This window comes from Lacerta agilis, chromosome 4, assembly GCF_009819535.1.
Source record: "Lacerta agilis isolate rLacAgi1 chromosome 4, rLacAgi1.pri, whole genome shotgun sequence".
NCBI lineage: Eukaryota > Metazoa > Chordata > Lepidosauria > Squamata > Lacertidae > Lacerta > Lacerta agilis.
In genome coordinates this window covers 75,105,181-75,119,116 of record NC_046315.1, presented here as the reverse complement: position 1 = coordinate 75,119,116, position 13,936 = coordinate 75,105,181, and the positions used below count along the sequence as shown (strand labels likewise).

The window sequence follows — 13,936 nt, the reverse complement described above, 5'->3', positions numbered from 1 at the left end:
CAGACCTTCTCATGCTTACAATACATTCATTAAAATCAATGGAACTTAAGTAAGTCCCTCATGTCATCATGACTAACAACAAGTCTATTGATTTTTATAAAGCAGGATGGGTAAACATGGATAACCCCTTTTGAATTTCACAATTTAAGAATTTAAAATGTGATTTCAAAGGGATATTTAAGCAAATTTGTCATACCTTTGCTTGCACACACACACACACACACACACACGTGTGTGTGTGTGTGTGTGTTTAATCTGAGTGCAACACAGTCATGATTGTTGAATTGTACCCAAAGAAATAGACACCACTGCATGATGAATTTTTTTTTTGTTCTGGAAGGAACCTTTTTCCTCCCTGTTTTATACATCGCTCCCCTCCCCCACAAAAATAAACATCACTAGTAAAACCTAAGTTTTAGAAAGCAGCTGCTGTAAGGAAAGGGGTAAAGGTTCACTGCATTTGCAGAAATGTATAGACACCTTAGCAGATCTCAGCAAAAATATTCAGTGCTGCTCCTATATTGCAGTTACTGTATCTGTGATATTTCAAAGGAATAGATATGATTAATTCATAAAACATGGGCTTCATAAGTAGACATTTCATAAGAGTTCTTATCCAAAGTTATACTGTGCTGTGCTTTTAGTGAAAATGCAGCCATTACTTTTAAGTCTGCTTATGAAACATTTATGATGCATATTTATATGGCTAGATTGCAGAAAAATTCCACAGCTTGAGAAATAAATAATACCCCCCTCGTCATTTAATTCCCAAGTATCACAGTTCTTTCAGAATCCAATCAGAAAAAAATGTAACTTCATTTGGGCGTAGAGATTTATGTACTTATCATACTAGCGCTCTCTCTTCCATCCATAAAGAAAATTTAACAAATTCAGCAGAAATTGTAGTGATGTAAATGAATGGTGGCAGGTCACAGTTTCAAAATTATGTTTCTGCAGTCCTGTTAGCCTACAGCCATTCAACAGCCACATAGGCAGTTTGAACAAGACACGCTACATTTAGGATCTGGGAGACAACCAGAATTCATCCAATATTATCTGCAAAGTTGACGCTTCTAGTCTTATATTTAACATGGAGAGACAGTATCCCTTTGAAACATAGAACTGTAGAGTTGGAAGGGACCATGAGAGTAATCTAGTCCAACCCCCTGCAATGCAGGAATCTTTTTGCCCAACGTGGGGCTCAAACCCACAACCCTTAGATTAAGACCCTCATCTTCTACCAACTGAGCTATCTGGTTGTTACTTCATTAGACATGCTGACCCTTCATTGGCACCTGGAAATGAGTTCAAAAATCGCTGCTAAGAATGTCACATTGCCAGTTTTCAGTTTAAATGTATGTACCTGTAAAGGAATTCGTGCAAAATAGTGGAAAAACTAGGGTGACCTATTTGTATATAAATCAAGTGCGTAGAATAATGGAAGGTTCAGAAGGTCATATGGTCCCATGAGGCAGGACTTGTTATCTACCATCCCTCCCACTCATCATCCTATACAATCCAGACTTGGCGGCCTCTGCTACCCAGCAACAAAATATATGTAAGCTAAGCCAAATTCCACAGGAAGAGCAATGCCTTACCCCCCCCCCCAGAGCAGGGATGGTGAACCTGCAGCCTTCCAGATGTTGTTGGACTCTACCAGTGATCAGGAATGATGGAAGCTGTAGTCCAGGCATAGGCAAACTCGGCCTTCCAGATGTTTTGAGACTACAATTCCCATCATCCCTGACCACTGGTCCTGTTAGATAGGGATGATGGGAGTTGTAGTCCCAAAACATCTGGAGGGCCAAGTTTGCCTATGCCTGCTGTAGTCTAGCAATATCTGGTGGGTCACACGTTCCCCATCTCTGTCCTAGATGGATCCGGAGAAAGATTTTGGCCCAGTGTCAAACAGAGCAGTTGTGCACTTAAGCAATTCTAGACTCTGGACTTAATATACTCGACACCCCCACCCCCACCCCTCTGCATTTGCACCATGCTGGCTGCTTTGGGGCAGCACTCTAAGAGCACTTTGTTAACACTGGGATCTATCCTTCCCCATCTACAAAATGATTCATTGCTTCTTTAGCCCAATCCAGGGGTGTAGCAAGGTAAATTGGTACCCAGGGGCAAAACCTTTTGGCACCCCCAGTAGCATAGTGTGTGTTACCTGCAGCTGGGGTTGCACCGAGGGGGGGACATGGGAAGGAGGAACACGGACAGAGTATGCAAGCACATTCAACTGCCTAACAGCATACGCTTCACCCAGGAGATCACAGCTGCAGAGATAAGAAAAGAAGAGTCGCTCCATTGCCTGGAGAGGTCATTTCCTGGTTCGCACGGAGAAACCGTTTTCAATGGAGCCCAATGATGGAAGCATGCAGCTGTATTGAGGCAGCACTGGGTGTCAAAATTTTGCACCCTCTAACAATTTAGCACCCAGGGCCACGGCCCCTGTGTCCTCCATGCTATGCCACTGAGCCCTACATCTTCCAATGAAGCTGGAGGCAGCATATATGCCCCCTGTCATCGCCACACCAACTCTATGGGGCAGGCTAGGCTTAGTAACTGGTCCAAGATTAATAATAATAATAATAATAATAATAATAATAATAATAATAATAATAATTTATTTGTACCCTGCCCATCTGGCTGGGTTTCCCCAGCCACTCTGGGTGGCTTCCAACAGAGATTAAAATACATGAAAATATCAGACATTAAAAACTTCCCTGAACATAGGGAGCTCCAGGGCTGAACCTGGGTCTCCCCAGTCCTAGTCTAACACCCAAACAACTGCACCCACGAAAACCAAGTGCTGCCATTTAAAAACTCTCTATTTAGAAAGTAGAATCACAGAATCTAAATTTCAGTATACAACTTACTTAATGCTGCCTAACACCAATGTTTTTTCTCGCACTCAGTTCTTCAACTTTCTTTGTCCAATGTGCTGCCGATACCACACGAAGTAATTACAGTGTTTTGGCAATAAGAACTCCAACTTCTTTCACGATACCACACGAAGAGCTAATAGGATTCTAATATGATTGTCGGAAGACACAATATTTTCCCCAAATAACCTGCATTGTTACACTGGCTTATTGGCTTTATAAGTCATTTTGCACAATTTAACTCAGAAATTCAATTAAAAAGAGAGAGAAGGCAAATGAATGGCTTTTAAATGAGCCCAATGCCATAATTTTTTCATAAGGTTTATTAGTTTCTTTGAAGTGTAGATGTGTATTAGCTGCCGCAAAATAACAGAATGCTATGGCTGTTGATGGAAGTTATTGAAAAAGAAGATGGCCATGTTTTACCTTATTTTTAGAGAGACATTTACATTCCTGCTGTTAGGAGTTATTCTGGGTGCATCCTTTTAGGCACAGATCTATGATGTGCTCATTTTAATGCTGCTAAATTGCTCGTCGCCTTTTTTGCAAAGGTGACCCACATATTGGCTTGTTGCAGGAACGCATTATCTAGTGGCAGCTTCCTGTGTCTGTGTGCACATTTGAAAAATGCCGAAATCTTACAGAGAAGCTTTACGTTATCACTAACGATTTATCATTCGGGCTATGCGACAGATTTGGACAACACTTATATCTGATAACTATTTGATGGCGATAGTGAGATCACTGAGGCATGCATAGCCCATCACAATCTCACAGATCAGCCAAGCATGCCCCCACCCGCATGTCTCTACCATTCACTCAGAGAGGCCCTCTCTGTGGCTGCTGCACAATTAGAGAACTTTTTGTGCCGCCACCACAGCTAAAGCAATTTTGCGAGCAATGTAGAGACGTCCTTATTTCGACTGGTTTCCAGTGGCGACGTTAGCCCTGTCAACAGCTTAAGAGTGGCCAAGTGCTATCGAAGGGAGGGAATCTTGGCCCTTCAATATTTGTGCAACAAACAACAACTGTAGTGTTTCAAGTGTTTTATATTTATTTATTAGATTTATGTCCCTTCCAAAGGAGCCCAGCGTGGCAAACACCTAAGTGGTAAAGCAGTACTATTGAAAATAAAGGACAAACAAATTTAAAAATATTATTAACCACTGACAACATTTAAAACCACATAAAAAAACATTTAAAGCTGTCACGTCACATTCCCTCAAAGTTAATAATTTCAAGGTTGTCAGGATCATAGAATCATAGAATCATAGAGTTGGAAGAGACCCCAAGGGCCATCCAGTCCAACCCCCTGCCAAGCAGGAAACACCATCAAAGCATTCATGACAGATGGCTGTCAAGCCTCCGCTTGAAGACCTCCAAAGAAGGAGACTCCACCACACTCCTTGGTAGCAAATTCCACTGCCGAACAGCTCTCACTGTCATGAAGTTCTTCCTAATGTTTAGGTGGAATCTTCTTTCTTGTAGTTTGAATCCATTGCCCCGTGTCCGCTTCTCTGGAGCAGCAGAAAACAACCTTTCACCCTCCTCTATATGACATCCTTTTATATATTTGAACATGGCTATCATATCACCCCTTAACCTTCTCTTCTCCAGGCTAAACATACCCAGCTCCCTAAGCCGTTCCTCATAAGGCATCGTTTCCAGGCCTTTGACCATTTTGGTTGCCCTCCTCTGGACACCTTCCAGCTTGTCAGTATACTTCTTGAACTGTGGTGCCCAGAACTGGACACAGTATTCCAGGTGAGGTCTGACCAGAGCAGAATACAGTGGTACTATTACCTCCCTTGATCTAGACGCTATACTCCTATTGATGCAGCCCAGAATTGCATTGGCTTTTTTAGCTGCTGCATCACACTGTTGACTCATGTCAAGTTTGTTGTCTACCAAGACTCCAAATCCTTTTCACATGTACTGCTCTCAAGCCAGGTGTCACCCATCCTGTATTTGTGCCTTTCATTTTTTTTGCCCAAGTGTAGTACTTTGCATTTCTCCCTGTTAAAATTCATCTTGTTTGCTTCTTTTGGATCAGCTTCTTTTGGTCATTGAATGCTTGAGTGAAAATGAATGTTTAAAAGCTATTTCTGAAAGTTAATAATGAAGAAGACGGATGGACCTCAGCAGGGAGGGCATTGCACAAATGAAAAGTTGGCACCAAGAAGGTCCAGTCAGGAGTCAGTGCTGACTGGACAGTTCCCAGCAGCGGCACAACCAAAAACTCCTCTTCTGCCAATGGTAGGGCCTGAGGTGCTTATTATTGGTGTTCTTTAGCTGTTGGGTCCCAAGGTGTTTAGGGCTTTGTATCCTACTACACCTGGGCTTGGGTCTCATCAGGGTGGCCCATGTATCAACTTAGCTGCCTACAGTTCATCTTCAAGAGAAGCCTTGCAATATAGCACATCACAGTAGTCCAGGCAAGAGGTCACCATAGCATGGGCAACTGAGGCCAGGCTCTCCTGGTCCAAGAAGAGGCATAGGTTAAGCATAAACACTCCAAACCACAGCAGCCATTTAACATATTTGAATCCAGACACGCTTTCAACAAGTGTAACTCATTTTACTTCATTATCAGACCGAGGACTCAACTATACAGCTGCAGATAAAACGTTTTAAGTGTGTTTTAAGTGCAATATATAGCAGATGGCAATGGTGAGTCTTATGGAAAATTCAATGTATTTTTAAAAAATACTTTAAAAAAGCATTTTCAGAACTTTTTAAAATATGTGCATAGATTCCACCTGAATTATATTATCCGTGTCATCAAGGGATTAACCAGTGCCAGATATGCCATCATTTGCCAGCAATTGCCACCTTCTGTTTACCAGATAGTCTCAACATACAAGAATAAACGGACATGAGAAGAGCAGAATTGCCAGTTGTTGACTATTTCAGACTCGGCTGCTTTAATGGTGTCAGGTGCAATTTTAATTGTCTTTCATTTTCTACAGCAGCCTGTGGCCAAGGCCACCCCATTTGGGCACCCTTGGGGTGATTATTGTGATGTTCCTGCAATTAGGGATCTGTGCTTTGTTAAGTAGCTGGCTAGGTTGATGCTAGCTTTTTTTCCACCACCCCTCATTATTTTATTTGTTCCCCTGCAACCAAAGGACAAGGGCATGTGTTTATTACTGTGGGAACAACCGGACTGCCAAATTTATGGAAGGTATTATGTGAACTATAGCTTAGTATGCACCATTACCTTTTAATGGTTCGGGGAGAAAATGTTGGGTGATTTTTATTTTTGGTATGATAGCAACTAATGCAAAGGGATAATTTGTGCACCTTTTCTTTAGGGACTGTGCTGAATAAGACCTAGTTGTGATAAAGAAAATGGGTAGCAAGCAACTAAGTTTTTACTCACTGCAGACCCTTTGAATTTAATAACTTAGTCATTATTATTATTTTCAATAGTTCTGCTATGAGTAGGACTCAATTGAATACCTCTTGGGTGGTATTCAACACTATTCCCACACAAAGCAGACCCACTGAAATTAATGAACATGACTAACTTGGGTTCATTAATTTCAGTGGGTCTGCTCTGAAAGGCTCTGAAAGGGACTTTGTTGACTATGTGTTTTTGATGGTTGGAAGTACAAAGGTTCTTTAAAAAACAAAACACCACACACACAACCAAGGGAAAGCTAAAAATGGATTCAGGGATTTCGACTACCAAAATCGGGGGGAGGGGAATTGCCTTCAGCTTGTGGAGATTCAGGAGCCAGGAATGAACAATGACACTCAAGGTGTATTATGTGTGGAAGGTGCACTGTGTCCAAATGTTTTTTCTATCAGGGATGGGGAACATTTTTTGGCAAAGGATCGCATTACCTTTGTGAAAACATCTTGGTAGGGGCACATTCCACAGTATCAGATCCATACACAACCACACACCTTTCATAGAAATTACAATAGAAATCGAGAGTTGGAAAGGATCCTGAGGATCATCTAGTCCAACCCCCTGCAATGCTGGAATATGCAGCTGTCCTGTGCAGGGATCGAACCTGCAACCTTGGTGTTATCAACTCCATACTCTAACCAACTGAGCTATCCAGCCCAGATGCAATCACACAAACACATAAACCATACACAAACCTATTGCCCGTGGAAACAGGCATAAATTTAATTATTAGGAACTGCACTCTAATTTCACCATCTATTTTCTCCATATACTTGCTTTTCTATTTCACAAAGTTTGCAGAGAAAAAGAAAGCAAAATCTTGTACCTGTTCCAGCTGTGCAAAAGGTTAAAAATCCTCAGTATTTTTAGCAGAAAAAATACAAATATGGTTATTGCACAGCTGAGCTGCCAGCTCTGCCCCAAATTTTAACATGCAACTGTGTCTTGAAACTGCATGTACGGTATGCACCTGCAAAATCCCCAGTCTACTTTTTGCATGTTTGCAAGGAGCACAGATACGTTGAGACATTTCCTCCTCTGCTTTGATCTTCCTGGAGCAGATCTTGCAGAGGAAGGAGCTGCAGTTGAACACTTTGCACAACATCAGAGCCCTTTTCTATCTCAACTACTCTTCAATGAACAGCAAGTGATTGAGGGAGGACCCAGAGAGTCAGGGGAAATCTGGTTGGAGGCTCCATCTGGCCCATATACTAACATGAACATTATTTAGAGATATTTTTGAATACCACTGTTAGTGGTGGATAGGAAGTAATGCATTACATGGATTGCCCCCCTCCCCATGAAATGCAATAAATTATCACTTCTATTTATGATGATGATGATGATGATTAGTAGTGGAAGTAGTATCACTGCTACTACTAAATTCTTCAAGGTGCTACATACTTTTAAAAAACAAAATAGGTTTGTGTTCTACTAATTACAAAATGAGAAGAATAGCAAGAGAAGGGAGAAATATGAAAAGACAGGTACTAATTCTTGCATAATGTTACATCATTGTGATAATTATCAGGGGGAACAGCTACTGATGGAGAAAGGAAGCAAATGGGGAATGAACCACCGTGAGCCAATGGAACCAGCCTTGCTGTCTCAGCACTCACTGATGCAGATAGGTGAAATAGCTGCTGATGTTGACTGTGTTCATATATCACAGTAAACCATGGTTTATCAGCGTCCCTTCAGACTCTCATGCTTCCCCTTCTCTATTCTCCTACGCTCCAAGGAAGAAATCAGAAACTTCTGCTTTCATTTCAGGTTAACCATAGTTTAGCATGCCACCTAAACCATAAACTGTTGCTAATCCTAACTAAGTTTGGTAAGTTAAATAAGCCAGCTTCATCATAACTAATGGTTTGAAGTAGGCATGTTTCAGACAAACCGTAACTGGTTGGGTTTGGAAAATATGAGAAACTGTAGTTAATGAAAAATCACAATGAAAGTTTCTGAATTTGTCCTTATAGCCACATTAGAGGAGGGGGTGGAGGGAACATGCAAGCCAGGTGAGAGGCTAGACTCATCCCCATAATGGTAAACCATTGTTTACTGTGATGTCTGAATGCAGTGACTGTGTTCAGAAGCATGAGATGCAGGTGTGCAACCCAGAGAAAAGATGTACAGATTGCATACAACAATGGACAAACAAGTTCACTTTGTTGTGCGATAAACTGCTTAAGCAGGAAAGTCATGTGATACAGCAATTCATCCCGGACAGCTTTTAGATATGAGCTTTTAGATATTCAGCTTACCCTGCAACTAATGATTTCAGTAAAAAGAACAAGATTCTACCCCCCCCCCCGCGTGCTAATCTAATGGCCCAACACAAGAGCAGACTTTATGACACCATATTTCAGAGCCTGAGCATGGGCAAAGCCCATGATCTGGCACAAACATAAACACAGACTATAAATTAGAAACAAATAGGGCACTGTGCATTTCAAGATTCCAGGCTCTTTCTAAATTTACTGGCTGTTTGTTGAGATTTTGAGACTAATGGTGGTATAAAATATTCCAGCCAACTAGTAAAGCAAAGGTTTAGAATGATTGAGAAGTATGGATCTGATGCTCCTGATTAATGGTGGGTAAATTATTGTTAATGCATGCAGTAAATGTCAAGGGCAATAATTTACTGAGCAGCCTCAGAAGCACCATAGAGGGTCTGCTCATCTAAAAGTTGAGAAAGGAACAACGGCTAGTAGCAAGCAGGAAAGTATCAAACTTCTGGCTTGAGCTCAAATGGAGCATGGGCAGCTATGAACACATTCCAACCTATGGCGTGTCCTGGGAAAAAAGGTCTACTATATATAATATAGTATATTAGTATGGTATAGTAGTATAGTATTTACTATATAAATCCTATAATATAGCATTTATCAAGTCATGTAAGCTTTAATCCTGCACATATTTCCTTAAATTTCAATGGGATTTAAGCATCCTAGCTGTGCAATATTGGAGTCACAGAACACTTCCATCACCGACACTAAGAAAGTCCTTTTGCCTCTTCCCACTTTTTAAAAGTCTTTTTTTTTGTTTTTTTAGCCCATTCTGCTTAAATAAGCAGCCTTACTGCATAGTGCAGGAGCTGGACAATGGACAGTGTATTTGCTGTGGCTTCCTTCCCCAAGAGCAGGGGTGGAAAGCTTTGGTTCTCCAGATTTTGTTGGTCTGCAACTCCCATCTGCCCAACCAGTACTGCAGATGGTTAGGGATGATGGGAGTTGCAGACCAACACCCTTTTCTTCTATCAAGCCTCTCCTTCTATCTAGGAGAAAGTCTCTGCAGACTCTCACCCAGCATTGCTGGCCAGTCAGGAAAAGCTGGGGGTGGTTGTTCTAGATTGCATCTGAAAATCACCAGGCTAGAATCACTAGGTGGAAAATGCAGGGAAGCAGATTATTGGCAGTGAAACAGACTGCCTTGGGAAGCGGTAGCTTGCCCTGGACTGTAGGTAGAAGACTGGGTGGACATCAGTCAGAGATGCTGTAGTTCAGAAGTGCCTTGAAGGGTGGAGCATAACCGCTGCACTAGCTTCCTGGCAGGTGGGTTTTCTTGCTAACTGGGAAGGAGAGGGGGAGGTTAGCACAGTCCAGACACCACTGGAACCACTCCGGTGTTCCTGTTGGTGTGTTTGCACTGTGCTGACCTGCTTGCCACCTTAACCCTCCTAGTAAGCAACAGAGACCCCTCCTTACCAGGAAGCTAGTGTACCTGTTCCACCCCTCGCAATGAGCTACTTCAGCTGTACTTATATCCAGGGTTTTTATTCAGCCGGAGCTCACCAGAACTCAGTTCTGACACCTCTCAGGTGGATGCCATTGCCATTCTAAGAGAACAAGGGAGGTGTTCATGGTGAGTTCTGGCACCTCTTTTTCTAGAAAAATAGTACTGCTATATCCTGCATGGATCGGTGACTGGACTGAACAATATCCAAGGTTACTTCCGGCACCTCCATCTCTACAATGCTATGAACTTAGCCTTTATGGGTAGCTGCCTTAGGGCACTCCTCTTTCTGTAGTCTTTCAATGAAAGGAATCAATGGGCTTTTCTTCTAGACATGCATGTGGCAGAAGATTAAGCCCTTAAGGTTTGGGCTAGTTCAGGCTTCCTCAAACTCGGCCCTCCGGATGTTTTGAGACTACAATTCCCATCATCAATGACCACTGGTCCTGCTAGCTAGGGATCATGGGAGTTGTAGGCCAAAAACGTCTGGAGGGCTGATTTTGAGGAAGCCTGGGCTAGTCCCTTCATAATAGCCCTGATTATGCTCCTGACTCATCTTGATTTGAAAGCTTTCCTTCTGCAACATCCTGTGGGACTTGGTAGCCAACAATTGTGCTCAGTATCAGGATAGGCTGCTTGTTCAGATGACCTCAGAAAGTCCTTCTTGGAAATATTTTAAATAGTATTTAAATAGATGGAGGAAAGGAGTGTAGGTGAAGAACAACCTATAAAGTTTACTGCTCCTGCTTCCAATACCTGATGGGCAACTATTTAAAAGCTGAGAAGACTATTAATGCAGCCTGCAAAATAAGTCAGTAAAATTTTACAATACATTTTCCCCAGTGTGCGTGTTTGGTTTCTCTTTTTGTGTGTTGTGATTATTTTGTGCTGTGATTATTTTTTAAAGCTGTTTGAAACAGGGCCTCTTTGAAATGCTGACATTATGGATTCAGAGCAGTAGTAAACTATGAGGTTTTTTTTTACATGTCACTTTAGTATGACACCATTTAGGATGTTATGACTGCAATCTTAGTTTCTGAAATATTTTGAAAAACATATTTGAAGCAGGCTAGCGAATTCGATGCTTGGTTTTCTGCACCTTTCTGGAAGATGTGACTTTGCATGATAACAAAATGTTCAGATTTAATGGGCAGAGGGTGACAATAATTTGTTTCAGTGCCCTTGTTAAATGTCAGGCTGCACTCAGGGCCAGATATTTTTAAATTGTGTGCCATCAGGAGCATCTATGCAATAAGCACAGAATATTTCCATTGCTGTTGGGGAGAAAAGTGCTTCCATGCCTATTGTTTTATTATTATTATTATTATTCATCCAATTGCATATGAAAGGCTTACTGAATCCTAACATTCAGAATGCCTTCAGTAGAGCATACCCAGCAACTTATCATGAACGTATTCTGGTATTATAGGTAGAAATACTGGTAAACAAGGTCTACAAATACAGTTACCAACTCGCCACTGCTAAGTACATTTTTTTGCTCTGGTGAGTGCACAAGGTCAATAACAACTGCTGCCCTTCTTCCATACCAGGAAGAGAATGAGGATTCTCCGTTATCCCTTGTAGACTTCAGCCCAAGAGAATGGCAAGAAAAGGAAATTGTGCTGAACCTCAGGGGACACTCACAAAGCCATAAGTCTTCTTGCTGCATCTGAATTATCTGAGGCTTATCACAATGGAGATGAGGCCCTGTCTTTCTCCTCAGCTGATGAAGAGAGCAAGGGCTCACCTTAAAGAACTGCGCTTGTCAGAAGACCCTGGCCCTTCTCTCTGATGGGCTAGGCAGCAGCCAACAAACAAAGGCTGAATCCTAATAAGACAGAGTTGATGTGGGTGGGCAGTGCTCATGTCTGGGAATTATGCAGTCAGCCTTTTCTGGAAGTCTCAACTGTCCTGCACTGCCTTTGTCTCTGTGGCTGGTTGTGGATCTGACATAAATACAGAAGGCAAGGGCAGTTGGCTGCTTCAAGGTGGGCAGTCAAATAGTCCAAGGTCCTTCCAGCTTCTCCATGAGGTCCTTCCCAGGTGAATGGTAGGAGTTTAGGCAACAGGTGGGTGAAGCAGGGTTGAGCTCAAGCCCTCTACAAAAGTTGCCATATACACTGCTCAGGTATAATGCCCGTACAGGTTTAATGGAGAGAAAGGAGGCTAGCCCCTACTGCTACCCAGCACTAGTCACAAATCTGCATATGAAGAGCCTAGGGCTTGCTGATCAGAAGGTCGGCGGTTCGAATCCCCGCGATGGGGTGAGCTCCCGTTGCTCGGTCCCTGCTCCTGCCCACCTAGCAGTTCGAAAGCACGTCAAAAGTGCAAGTAGATAAATAGGTACCACTCCGGCAGGAAGGTAAACGGCATTTCCGTGCACTGCTCTGGTTCGCCAGAAGCGGCTTTGTCATGCTGGCCACATGACCCGGAAGCTGTACGCCGGCTCCCTTGGCCAGTAACGCAAGACAAGCGCCACAATCCCAGAGTCGGACACAACTGGACCTAATGGTCAGGGATCCCTTTACCTTTAGGGATTGATGCCCAAAGCAAAAAATAAAAAATCAATCCAACTCTAAAACATTTTCTGGGAAGCACTGTTATATATAATAGGAGGCAAATAATACCCTGCTGCCTATCTGAACACAGGAGACAGTTTTTGTTAGCACCACTGTCGCCTTCGCCCAGTGAGCCACCATTTTAAGAATGACAACTCTCTTGAACAAAATGCACACCGTTTTTAAATGGGAAGGCACTGGGACAGCATGAGGTTCAAACATGGCAATTTTTTTGGGCTGGGTATCCCTGTTGGTTTCAGGAATGGTGCTGCTTCTGTTCCCAAAGGCAAATACTGTTTTGTGTTTCAGTTAAGAGGATTATGACACAAACACACATTCTCAAAAAAAAGTTTGTATGTAATAATAGCCTTAAATGCTTTTTTTTTGTTTTGTTTACTAACTGCCCTGCCAGCTGGAAACTGTCTGAGTAGACAGGGCAAAGTTCTATTAAAGGTTTTCTCAACATCTGACCTGTCAGTGAAGAGATGAATGACACTTCTAGACGTGTCTGCTTTTTCTGTTTTTCTTTACCTGCGAAATAATACTTTTGCAAACTTTAGGGTCGTGCGCCAGATTCGGCTGAAGCCTGAGCCCCAAGCCAAACTGGGCCTATTTTGAGGGGCAAGCTGGGTTTGCAGACCCACAGATCTACAAGTCAGGTTGGATAGCCCAGAGTGATTCATGACTGTCAGGGAGTGAGGCGGGATAGAAAAACGGTCTGATTCTTCCCTCTCAGGATCACCCCCTCTTGCTCAACATACTGCGTATCTTTAAACATACTGAGTATTTATTACATCTTATTTAATTATACTTAACACATTCATCACTCTTAATAGTATTAGGAGCTGCCCACTTCCTTGAGTGCTGAAGAAGTTCCAGAAACAGCTCTAATGGGTTCGGATTCTTTTGGATGCTAGAACAGACTCCCCACCCCCACCCCAGGTTTGCTTTATTTGCAAATGTGCAGGCATAGTGTAAATGGAGGCAAATAAACACTCCAACAGGATAGAAGACCTGCTTCTCCACAGCAGATAGCCCAGCTGTCACCCAGCTCAAAGAAGTCTCCTTGGCCCTGTCTCTTCAAAACCTGCCATTTCTCTCTCTCACACGAAAAAAGACAGGCAAACCAGCCACCTCCCCTTAGCGGGAGGGTAAGGTGCCACCTTCCTGAGCAGTGATGAGTATTTGACCCAAACACACTGAAATTTCCAGCAGTTATATATCCCATATATATCTCATTAGCTCTTAGCAGCCACAGTTCTGGCCTATTAACCACTAATCTGTCAGCCATCACCATAACACTACCAGCTTTTGGAAAGTCCAGGTAGACAATGTTTACA

The 13,936-nt window shown here is 42.5% G+C and overlaps 1 non-coding gene across 1 annotated transcript; it reads right to left on the bottom strand.

Annotated features, from left to right (window-relative positions):
* Positions 1-6,886: 6,886 nt before the first annotated feature.
* On the bottom strand, positions 6,887-6,960 carry TRNAI-GAU. The gene has a single exon. It is a non-coding gene; the product is annotated as a tRNA-Ile (tRNA).
* Positions 6,961-13,936: the final 6,976 nt, after the last annotated feature.